Source organism: Bufo gargarizans, chromosome 1 (assembly GCF_014858855.1).
Source record: "Bufo gargarizans isolate SCDJY-AF-19 chromosome 1, ASM1485885v1, whole genome shotgun sequence".
Taxonomy (NCBI): Eukaryota; Metazoa; Chordata; class Amphibia; order Anura; family Bufonidae; genus Bufo; species Bufo gargarizans.
The window spans coordinates 326,448,599-326,461,655 of NC_058080.1; the positions used below are offsets into that span (position 1 = coordinate 326,448,599).

Below are 13,057 nucleotides of genomic sequence, written 5' to 3' on the forward strand. Positions count from 1 at the left end.
AAAGTTGTTGGCCACTTTTGGGCTAACGTTGACCAATGTGTATGTAAGATGACTATATGGCACTTACTAATATAGCCTTTGTTGATATTATGTGCCATTTGCTATATTTCATAAGGTATGCCCCCTTTATTCTGCTGTCCACAGAGAGAGATCCTGTCCACAATATGGCTGCTGATTGACGGTCATGTGACCAGGCAAATCACCTCCATGTGATGTCCCCTCCAGTGTGCTATAATGGAGAAGGCTGAGTGAGGTGTCTGATCACATGATCCTCCATCAGCAGCCATTTTATGGACAGGACCTCTGTGTGGACGGCACAAAAAATAAAATAAAAATATGCAAATAAGGGGATAAGGCTTATGAAATATAGAAAAACTGAGCAGAAATTAACAAAGGCTATATTAGTAAAAGTTAAAACCCATATAATCATCTCAAACACATTGGTTAACAGTAACCAGAAAGTGGTTGGGTAACAACCTGTATGAGCTCCCTTACAATCCTTTTTGAAGACAAATGGGTGAGGCCTGTGACTACTAAATTCTGCTCATAGAGAGCTATTTTTCCCTAATGTCTGGCATTAGTAACTATGGAAACAGTCTATGGACAACAACAACTGGTTGATTCCTCACCCCCCTAGTATACAATGAAGACTACCACTCTCAAGCATGGTGAGAACAAGGGAAGAGCTATATGAAGTAACCTTCTCTGGGACATATGAGCTAGTCACTTCTACCGGCTCCTACCTGTATGTGGTTTATTTTCAGTGGCCTTTTATAGGGAAACAAACTGCTTTCCGGATAGAATTGTGCACGGCGGACTGTGCACCGCTGAGCTGTTCGGTATCCAAAGGCAACAAAAATAAACAGCCCTGCCTTCCAGATAGAGACGTAGAAGGCACAGAAGGAAGACCAAAATATACCGCAATATCGCCTGAATATGAAAAACAGCAAAACGCGATCAGTTCTCAAGAACATACTACATACAAGGAAGAGTGTGATAGCAATGGACACAACAAAAGCCGCCATCTCTGGGACTGGGCGCTCACAGGTGACATCTGTACATCCACCTCACTGGAGAAAGGATTTCCAATAGAGGACACTGAAAAGTTATTTCCTGCCAGGACAGTACAACCCTCAGTATAACACAGGAGAGATTAACACTCCCCATGTGAAAGGCTAAGTGTCCTGTACTGCCCCCCAGCACTGGGGATGGGGTCACAGGTGTATCCATGGACAGTATAACACAGGAGAGATTAACACTCCCCATGTGAAAGGCTAAGTGTCCTGTACTGCCCCCCAGCACTGGGGATGGGTCACAGGTGTATCCATGGACAGTATAACACAGGAGGGAGAAGCACTCCCCATGTGGAAGGCTAAGTGTCCTGTACTGCCCCCCAGCACTGGGGATGGGTCACAGGTGTATCCATGGACAGTATAACACAGGAGAGATTAACACTCCCCATGTGAAAGGCTAAGTGTCCTGTACTGCCCCCCAGCACCGGGGATGGGTCACAGGTGTATCCATGGACAGTATAACACAGGAGGGAGAAGCACTCCCCATGTGAAAGGCTAAGTGTCCTGTACTGCCCCCCAGCACTGGGGATGGGGTCACAGGTGTATCCATGGACAGTATAACACAGGAGGGAGAAGCACTCCCCATGTGGAAGGCTAAGTGTCATGTACTGCCCCCCAGCACTGGGGATGGGGTCACAGGTGTATCCATGGACAGTATAACACAGGAGGGAGAAGCACTCCCCATGTGGAAGGCTAAGTGTCCTGTACTGCCCCCCAGCACTGGGGATGGGGTCACAGGTGTATCCATGGACAGTATAACACAGGAGGGAGAAGCACTCCCCATGTGAAAGGCTAAGTGTCCTGTACTGCCCCCCAGCACTGGGGATGGGGTCACAGGTGTATCCATGGACAGTATAACACAGGAGAGATTAACACTCCCCATGTGAAAGGCTAAGTGTCCTGTACTGCCCCCCAGCACTGGGGATGGGGTCACAGGTGTATCCATGGACAGTATAACACAGGAGGGAGAAGCACTCCCCATGTGGAAGGCTAAGTGTCCTGTACTGCCCCCCAGCACTGGGGATGGGGTCACAGGTGTATCCATGGACAGTATAACACAGGAGGGAGAAGCACTCCCCATGTGGAAGGCTAAGTGTCCTGTACTGCCCCCCAGCACTGGGGATGGGGTCACAGGTGTATCCATGGACAGTATAACACAGGAGGGAGAAGCACTCCCCATGTGGAAGGCTAAGTGTCCTGTACTGCCCCCCAGCACTGGGGATGGGGTCACAGGTGTATCCATGGACAGTATAACACAGGAGAGAGAAGCACTCCCCATGTGAAAGGCTAAGTGTCCTGTACTGCCCCCCAGCACTGGGGATGGGTCACAGGTGTATCCATGGACAGTATAACACAGGAGGGAGAAGCACTCCCCATGTGAAAGGCTAAGTGTCATGTACTGCCCCCCAGCACTGGGGATGGGGTCACAGGTCTTCCCATGGACAGTATAACACAGGAGAGAGAAGCACTCCCCATGTGAAAGGCTAAGTGTCCTGTACTGCCCCCCAGCACTGGGGATGGGTCACAGGTGTATCCATGGACAGTATAACACAGGAGGGAGAAGCACTCCCCATGTGAAGGCTAAGTGTCATGTACTGCCCCCCAGCACTGGGGATGGGGTCACAGGTCTTCCCATGGACAGTATAACACAGGAGGGAGAAGCACTCCCCATGTGAAAGGCTAAGTGTCCTGTACTGCCCCCCCAGCACTGGGGATGGGTCACAGGTGTATCCATGGACAGTATAACACAGGAGGGAGAAGCACTCCCCATGTGAAAGGCTAAGTGTCATGTACTGCCCCCCAGCACTGGGGATGGGGTCACAGGTCTTCCCATGGACAGTATAACACAGGAGAGAGAAGCACTCCCCATGTGAAAGGCTAAGTGTCCTGTACTGCCCCCCAGCACTGGGGATGGGTCACAGGTGTATCCATGGACAGTATAACACAGGAGGGAGAAGCACTCCCCATGTGAAAGGCTAAGTGTCATGTACTGCCCCCCAGCACTGGGGATGGGGTCACAGGTCTTCCCATGGACAGTATAACACAGGAGAGAGAAGCACTCCCCATGTGAAAGGCTAAGTGTCCTGTACTGCCCCCCAGCACTGGGGATGGGGTCACAGGTGTATCCATGGACAGTATAACACAGGAGGGAGAAGCACTCCCCATGTGAAAGGCTAAGTGTCCTGTACTGCCCCCCAGCACTGGGGATGGGTCACAGGTCTTCCCATAGACAGTATAACACAGGAGGGAGAAGCACTCCCCATGTGGAAGGCTAAGTGTCCTGTACTGCCCCCCAGCACTGGGGATGGGTCACAGGTCTTCCCATAGACACCCCATTACACTCATAGCTGACCGGAAGCTGCCGGCAGCACCTCACACACAGCGTGCGGAAATATACATGTAATACATAGCCCAGCATGCACAAGGGGTTAATGCCTGCGCAGCCCGAACACTTCCGTGACCCGACCTCTAGTATCCTGTCTCCTGCGCAGTGCGGGCTAAGGGGTGAGCGGTTCACCTGGGTACGGATCCCTGTGCGGTTGATGGAGTGAAACTTGTGGCCCCGCGGTCCCCGGGTTGCTCCTCCGGCCACTGCTGATCGTGTGTCCCTGGTTGGCAAGTAACAGTCTCCACGGCTACAGTCACTATGGCGCCGGGGGTCTCAAGGCAACTGTTGCTATCCTCTCCCTCTGACGTCATCAACGACTATTCCCCTCCCAACTCGCTCGCCTATCACATTTCCATTGGCTGTTACTGGCTGACGTCATCGGGCCCGTCACCCAGACTTGCCCAGTAGGGATGCCTTTAGACTACATTCCTGCCCTCCGCTCCAGTCTCCTTGTCGTGAAACAGGGCGGGGTTTGAGCTTTGGCGCCGGTAATGGCGGGAGGAGGTGGTTGGTTTATGGTGGGGGAAGGGCAGTTACCCGGACAACCGCCAAACTCCGGGGAAGTTGGAGCGTGAAAATCTTTAACCACTTACTGACCAGCCAGTTTTTTGGGGCCTTCGTGACCAAGCCATTTGTTTTCAAATCTTAATCATCGCCTTCTTTATTTTTCCCTCCATGTCGCTGTATGAGGGCTTGTTTTTTACAGAGAAAGTTGTAGTTTTTAATGGTACCATTTTGGGGTACACATTACAGATTAACATTTATTAACTCTTTCTGGGGTGGGAAGAAACCGCAATACTTCCACTGAGTTCTTATGTACAGGGTTTATTTCCTGGCATAAATAACATGGTAGCCTTTAGTCTCTGAATCAGTACAATAACCAGGGTGGCCAACCAGAAGTTTTCTGAACAACTTATCCCAAAATCACAGACAGCAAACGTATTTTATTAGAATTATTCCCATCACAGACAATGGGGGCATATTGCCACCTCTGGGACCCGCACCTACAAGGAGAACGGAGAGTTGCGGCTGGAGGACCCCAGGTTTCCCGGGGTCCATCCACCACTAGGCGCAGTTCCCCGCCTCTCCCATTCATTTCTATGAGGCCGACGGAAATTGCCAAGGGCAGCTGTGCATGCGCAGTGTGCCCTCCTCAACTTTCTCCACTCCTTTCTCCTTGTAGATGCCTAGACATATGCCCCCACTGTCTAAGATTTTTTAAATGATAAAGAATATAAGTATTAGATGTCTATAGCTCATTTCACCAGCATTTACCGTGAGCTGTAAAATGATGATAATTGCCACCATAATAATCTAATCAAGTACCACTAGCCTCAACATTAAAATCACGGACACATCTATTTTTTTAACTGACACAGGAAAAAAAGTCACCTATTTTTACGACTTTCCAGAAATTTCACACATCCGCAAGTGTTTTGTGGTCCGCAAACACGGACACCAGCCATGTGTGTTCCGCATTTTGCTGACCGCACATGTCCGGCACTATAATAGAAATGCCTTTTCTTATCCGTGTCTGCAGACAAGAATAGGACATGTTCTATTTTTTGCAGGGCCACGGAACTTAAGTGCGGATGCGGACAGCCCTATTGAAAATGAATGTGTCCGCACCTGTTCCGCAAAATTGCAGAACGGATGCAGCATTTTGCGGACGTGTGAATTGACCCTTACAGTAATGCCAAACACATTTACTTTTATTATAATGTTTTACTACTTTTGTCCAGAATCCCAGCGTGTCAATCAGCTATATCTTCATTCGACCTCTTGCACACAAACTTATTTTTATTCCGCTCCATTTAAAAAAAAAAAACTTAAGTTACTCTGCGTGCATTCCGTTTCCGTATATCCTTACTGCTAAATCATAGAACTTGTCCTATTATTGTCTGCATTACAGACAAGGATAGTACGGTTTTATTAGGGGCCGGCTGTTCCGTTCCACAAAATACAGAATGCACATGGATGTCATCTGTATTTTTTGCAGACCGCAAAATACATACGGCCTTCTTCTTCTTAAAACTCCACATGGAGAAAATCCAATTCTTCATATTTCCACCATGTCATTCAGCCCCCTACCAGACCTATCCATTAAGGTTAGGGCTCATGCACACGACCATATGTATTTTCTAGTCCGCAAAATACGGATCCACAAAAAATATTGATGACATCCATATTGCAGCTTTTTTTTTTTTTGCAGATCTATTGTAACAATGCCTATCCTTGTCCGCAAAATGGACAAGAATAGAACATCTCTCTTTTTTTTCAAACGGCCATGTGGACATACGGAAACGCAATGCACACAGAGTAATTTCCATTTTTTTTTGCAGACCTGCTGGAGTGAATGGTTCTGCATACAGGCCTAAAAAAAAAAACGGGACGCACACGGAAAAAATATGCTTGTGTGTATGAGCCTTTAGCCTCTTCAGGACCGCCGCACGCAGGGATGCGTCTTTGCGGCAGCCCTGAAATTCCTCCTGGACGCGCCGGCACGTCATCTCGCGAGAAGCAAGATTTCGGTCAGAGCCGGCCCGCGCATGCGGCAAAAGTTAAAGCACAATTTCGTCATCAGCCTGCCAGCCAATGATCGTGGCTGGCAGGCTGATGATTTTCAAAAAATCGAATCAGAAGCCATCTAACACATTATTTATATTTATAAATATAATGTGTTAAATGGCTGCCCTGCTCCTCTGCTGGTTCTTTTCGTCGGTTGGTTCCAGCAGAGGAGCACAGTTCACAGTGAGTACACACCAAACACTACACTTAGGCCCCATGCACACGGCCGTTGTTCACGGCCGTGTGCGGGCCGTGGAACCGCGGCCTGGATCCCTCCTGTGAGCTGGAGCGCACGGCGTCACTGGTTGCTATGACGCCGTGCGCTCCCTGCTGCCGGCACAGTACAGTAATACACTGGTATAGATCATACCAGTGTAGTACTGTATTGCGGCGGCAGCAGGGGGCGCACGGCGTCATAGCAACCAGTGACGCCGTGCGCTCCAGCTCACAGGAGGGATCCAGGCCGCGGTTCCACGGCCCGCACACGGTTGTGAACAACGGCCGTGTGCATGGGGCCTTAGCCCCAGATCACCCCCCATCACCCCAATTAACCCCTTGATCGCCCCTGTCAATCACCTAGTAATAGGGAAAAAAGTGATCAGTGTAAACTGTCACTTTTTTTCCCCACTGGTATTGATTGTTAGGTTTTAGGATAGTTTAGGCCCCTTGGTTAGGTAGTTAGTGTCGGTTAGCGCCCAGCCCACCGCAGTCACTTATTCGCTGATTAGCGTATCGCTAATCAGCATTGGTACTTTTATAGTATCTGTAAGTGATGAGAACTGATCACAGTCAGATCTATAATAGTATTAGTGTCACCTAGGTTCACCCTCCACCCAAAATGCAGTGTTTGCTCGATCAGGCCTGATCGGTCGCCCACACGTGCGTTCACCCACGCCCGCCCCGCCGCAGTGACAAAATTATTATTTATTTTTTTATCACTGCACAATCACTTTACAAGCGCTGCGGCGATAAAAAAAATCTGTTTTGATATTTTTTATCAATCGCAGCGGCCGCCGCTACTTCGCTAGCCTCCCATTTGTAAGACAGGCTTGCTTTTTTTCTTGGGTAGTCTCAGGGAATATCCGCTAAATTTAGTAGTCCAAATGGCAAATAAGGGGTATTCTTCTGAAGAGGCCTACAGGCTTCTGACCCAGTCGGATGAGGAATGGGAACCCTCATCTGAAAAATCCAGCAGGTCAGAATATGAACCTGTAGAAAGCAGTGGCAGTCTGACCCAAAGTTCGGACGATGACGTTGAGGTCCCTGATAGCACCAGGCGTACCCGGCCCCGTGTTGCTAGAGCACAGGTTGCGCAGGATCCGATTCAAGGGCAGCAGAGTGGGGCTGGTGCTGTCGGATTACGTGGTGAGGCATACACCAGCAGCACAGCCCATCCTGGACCTAGTACCAGCACTGCCGTACAACATGGTGAAGTGACGAGCACCAGAAGGGCAGTTGAAGCTGGTACGATGGCACGTGCAGTAGTTCCCCCGTCGCAGCCACCGTACAGACAGGCTCGTAGAGCCCCTAGAGTCTGCCCGTAGAGCCCCTAGATTCCCTGAGGTGTTGGCAAACCCTGATTGGCAGCCCCCAACTTCAGCCGCACCAGTAATTCCCCCTTTCACCGCCCAGTCTGGAGTTCGGGTTGAGACAGCTCAGATCGGTTCAGCACTGTTTTTTTTTTAGCTGTTCTTGACTGCGGAGCTGTTGGACTTAGTTGTGGCAGAAACAAATCAATATGCCACTCAATTTATAGCCGCCAACCCGGGAAGCTTTTATGCCCAGTCTTTCCGATGGAAACCTGTCCAAGTTTCCGAAATTAAAACTTTTCTGGGCCTTCTCCTCAACATGGGCCTAACAAAAAAGCATGAATTGCGGTCATATTGGTCCACGAACCCAATTCATCACATGCCTATGTTCTCTGCTGCCATGTCCAGGACACGATTTGAGACCATCCTGCGTTTCCTGCACTTTAGCGACAACACCACCTCCCGTCCCAGAGGCCACCCAGCTTTTGACCGGCTCCACAAAATGCGGCCCGTCATAGACCATTTCAACACCAAATTTGCAGATTTGTATACCCCTGAGCAAAACATCTGCGCAGACGAGTCCCTTATACACTTTACCGGGCGCCTTGGCTTCAAACAATACATCCCAAGCAAGCGGGCCCGGTATGGGGTCAAATTGTGTAAGCTCTTTGAAAGGGCCACAGGCTAAACCCACAAATTTCGGATCTATGAGGGTAAAGATCAGACCCTGGAGCCGGTCGGTTGCCCTGACTACCTGGGGAGCAGTGGGAAGACAGTTTGGGACTTGGTGTCACCCTTATTTGGCAAGGGGTACCATCTTTATGTGGACAATTTCTACACAAGTGTGCCCCTCTTCAGGCATTTGTTCCTAGAACAGATTGTCTGCTGTGGTACCGCGCGACCTAGTCGCCGGGGCTTCCCCCAACGGCTCATTACCACCCGTCTTGCAAGGGGGGAGAGGGCTGCCTTGTGTAACCAAGAACTTCTCGCGGTGAAATGGAGAGACAAGAGTGACGTTTACATGCTCTCCTCCATTCACGCAGACACGACAATCCAAATTGAACGAGCAACCAGTATCATTGAAAAGCCCCTCTGTGTTCACGACTATAATTCGCTCATGGGAGGGGTGGACTTCAATGACCAGATGTTGTCTCCCTATTTACTTTCCTGCAGAACCAGACGCTGGTATAAGAAGGTCTCTGTATATTTAATTTAATTGGCTGTATATAATAGTTTTGTTCTCTACAGTAAGGCTGGGAGAACAAGATCCTTCCTCAAATTTCAGGAAGAGATCATCGAGAACCTCCTGTATCCAGGAGGTTCCGTGGCCCCAACCACCAGTGTAGTAAGCCGTCTACACGAGCGACATTTCCCCAGTGTCGTTGCCGATACCTCAAACCAACCGCCACCCCGAAAAGAATGTTGTGTCTGTAGCAGGAGTGGAATAAGGCTTGACACACGCTATTTCTGTCCTGACTGCCCTGACCACCCTGCCCTATGTTTAGGGGAGTGTTTCCGGAAGTACCACACACAGGTACACTTAGCATAGGGATTGCATCTCACAGGACAGGCACACAGGGCTATTAGGGCCCATTCACACAGAGCTGCTGCAAACCTCTACTTTCACCTGGGACAAAGTGCATAATGTATTTCGCCACATCTCTGGGCGATTTGCGCTTTGCACATTGTCCCATGGGGAAGGAGAGGTTTGTCCTATAAAGGTAAAAAAATTAATTAAAAAAAATCACCGGTAAGCAAAAAAGTTAACGTTCTGTTCAAAAAGTTAAATAAAGTTTATATGTTCCGTTCAAATGTTATTATAAAGTTAATAAATTTATTGCGTTGCGGCCTGGTTTTTTATTTTTTATTTTTTTACCTTCCAGGTGGACCAACCGATCGACTAGCTGCAACATGATGTGCATTCTGACAGAAGCATTGCGCTGCTGTCAGATTACTCAAAAGTCGGTATATGCGGCGCTGCAAGACGAGATTTCTCCTCTGCAGTAAAAGATAAGTTTGGCATATGAGCTGAGGGGGCGGCGGTGTTCATATGCTTTGGCAAACACTTTATATATACCGTATTTTTTGCCCCATAAGACGCACTTCCCCCCCAAAAAAATGTGGGGGGGGGAATGCCCCTGCGTCTTATGGGGCAAATGCTGACAGTTTATCATCGCTGGATGCGATGTAGAGTGAGCGGGGGCCGGGTGAGGCACTGGGAGGAGGAGCTGGGGGCCGGAAATAGCGGCGGGGCGGTGCAGTCAGTGTACTATAGCCCCGCCCCGCCGCTCCGGTATACTAATATTAAATGTTTTATTCAATTAAAATGTATTACATATGCCCCCTCACTCCTAAATTCCTAATAGTACCTTACATCCTATTCCTAAAAGGTTCTGTATAATGTCGGCAGGCCGGGCGGCAGCGTAACTCCTTGATGTCACGTGCCTGCGCCGCCTACTTTATGAATGAAGCAGGCGGCGCAGGCAAGTGACGTCAGTGAGTGACGCGCCTGCCTGCCGCAATTGTACAGAACCTAGGAATAGGATGTAAGGTACTATTAGGAATTTAGGAGTGAGAGGGCATATGTAATACATTTTAATTGAATAAGGCATTTTATATTTGTATACTGCGGGGGGGGGGGGGGGGGGGGTGATCCGTGGATGGCACAGTTAAGGGGGGGGGGGTCTGTGGATGGCACTGTTATGGGCTGGGGGGTCTGTGGATGGCACATATATAACAGTGCCAGCCACAGATCCCCCTCGTAAGATCCCCCTCGTAACAGTGCCATCCACAGATCCCCCCTGTAACAGTGCCATCCACAGATCCCCCTGTAACAGTGCCAGCCACAGATCCCCGTCATCCACAGATCCCCCATAACAGTGTCCGTCATCCACAGATCCCCCGATAACAGTGTCCGTCATCCACAGATCCCCCGATAACAGTGTCCGTCATCCACAGATCCCCCCATAACAGTGTCCGTCATCCACAGATCCCCCCATAACAGTGTCAGTCATTCACAGATCCCCCCATAACAGTGTCCTTCACAGATCCCCAGTAATAGTGCCACCCACAGACCACCATTAGTTCCAAACCCACCAAAGCACACCTTTTGGTTAAAAATATTTTTTTTCTTATTTTCCTCCCCAAAAACCTAGGTGCGTCTTATGGGCCGGTGTGTCTTATAGGGCGAAAAATACGGTGTATATATACATATATATATATATATATATGTATAAAAAAAAATACCGGCAATGATTTATTCATCCACATCAATTGATGTGAATGGAGAAATCGGGTTTGCCAGGGCATATGAGCTAAGTAACTAAGTGGGTATGGATGTTGGGCGGAGCTCCTATATCCTGGCAGACGCCTTTCCCCTCCTTTTTTTTTTTGGCAGAGATTTTTTCATCCACATTGATCAATGCGAATAAAGAAATCTGTGCCGTTCATTTTTTCTTTCAGCCCAGAGGCAGAACGAAAAAATAAAATCTCATTACCCATATGCTCAATATAAGGAGAATAGCAGAAACTCCTAATGCTGGCCATACATGTAATGATTGCGGAGACCCTCAAATGCCAGGGCAGTACAAATACCCCACAAATGACCCCATTTTGGAAAGAAGACACCCCAAGGTATTCGCTGAGGGGCATATTGAGTCCATGAAAGATTGAAATTTTTGTCCCAAATTAGCGGAAAGGGAGACTTTGTGAGAAAAAATAAATCAATTTCCGCAAACTTGTGCAAAAATACTTTTTTTTTCAATGAACTCGCCATGCCCCTCATTGAATACCTTGGGGTGTCTTCTTTCCAAAATGGGGTAACATGTGGGGTATTTATACTGCCCTGGCATTTTAGAGACCCTAAAGCGTGAGAAGAATTCTGGGATCCAAATGTCTAAAAATGCCCTCCTAAAAGGAATTTGGGCCCATTTGCGCATCTAGGCTGCAAAAAAGTGTCACACATGTGGTATCGCCGTACTCAGGAGAAGTTGGGCAATGTGTTTTGGGTTGTCATTTTACATATACCCATGCTGGGTGAGATAAATATCTTGGTCAAATGCCAACTTTGTATAAAAAAATGGGAAGAGTTGTCTTTTATTGAGATATTTCTCTCACCCAGCATGGGTATATGTAAAAAGACACCACATAACACATTGCCCTACTTCTTCTGAGTATGGCGATACCACATGTGTGGCACTTTTGTGCAGCCTAGGTGGGCAAAGGGGCCCACATTCCAAAGAGCACCTTTAGGATTTCACAGGGCATTTTTTACACATTTTGATTTCAAACTACTTCTCACGCATTAGGGCCCCTAAAATGCCAGGGCAGTATAACTCCCCCACAAGTGACCCCATTTTGGAAAGAAGACACCCCAAGGTATTCCGTGAGGGGCATGGCGCGTTCCTAGAATTTTTTTATTTTTTGTCACAAGTTAGCGGAAACCGATGATTTTATAAAATAAATTTCTTACAAAGTCTCATATTCCACTAACTTGTGACAAAAAATAAAAACTTCCATGAACTCACTATGCCCATCACGAAATACCTTGGGGTGTCTTCTTTCCAAAATGGGGTCACTTGTGGGGTAAATATACTGCCCTGGCATTTTAGGGGCCCTAATGCGTGAGAAGTAGTTTGAAATAAAAATGTGTAAAAAATGCCCTGTGAAATCCGAAAGGTGCTCTTTGGAATGTGGGCCCCTTTGCCCACCTAGGCTGCAAAAAAGTGTCATACATGTGGTATCGCCGTAGTCAGGAGAAGTTGAGCAATGTGTTTTGGGGTGTCATTTTACATATACCCATGCTGGGTGAGAGAAATATCTCGGCAAAAGACAACTTTTCCCATTTGTTTATACAAAGTTGGCATTTGACCGAGATATTTATCTCACCCAGCATGGGTATATGTAAAATGACACCCCAAAACACATTGCCCAACTTCTCCTGAGTACGGAGATACCACATGTGTGACACTTTTTTGCAGCCTAGGTGGGCAAAGGGGCCCACATTCCAAAGAGCACCTTTATGATTTCACAGGGCATTTTTTACACATTTTGATTTCAAACTACTACTCACACATTAGGGCCCCTAAAATGCCAGGTCAGTATAACTACCCCAAAAGTGACCCCATTTTGGAAAGAAGACACCCCAAGGTATTTCGTGATGGGCATAGTGAGTTCATGGAAGTTTTTATTTTTTGTCACAAGTTAGTGGAATATGAGACTTTGTAAGGAAAAAAAAATCATCATTTTCCGCTAACTTGTGACAAAAAATAAAAAGTTCTATGAATTCACTATGCCCATCAGCGAATACCTTAGGGTGTCTACTTTCCGAAATGGGGTTATTTGTGGGGGTTTTCTACTGTCTGGGCATTCTAGAACCTCAGGAAACATGACTGGTGCTCAGAAAGTTAGAGCTGCTTCAAAAAGCGGAAATTCACATTTTTGTACCATAGTTTGTAAACGCTATAACTTTTATCCAAACCATTTTTTTTTTTTTACCC

The 13,057-nt window shown here is 47.8% G+C and overlaps 1 protein-coding gene across 4 annotated transcripts in view; it reads right to left on the minus strand.

Annotated features, from left to right (window-relative positions):
- RFX2 (regulatory factor X2) overlaps positions 1-3,760 on the minus strand; it is a 70,428-nt gene extending 66,668 nt beyond the window's left edge. For all 4 annotated transcript variants that reach the window (XM_044305997.1, XM_044305988.1, XM_044305973.1 and 1 more), the window contains exon 1: positions 3,592-3,760. The gene's annotated coding sequence lies outside the window, so the exon portion shown is untranslated. The remainder of the gene's footprint in view (positions 1-3,591) is intronic.
- Between the last annotated feature and the right edge of the window lie 9,297 nt (positions 3,761-13,057).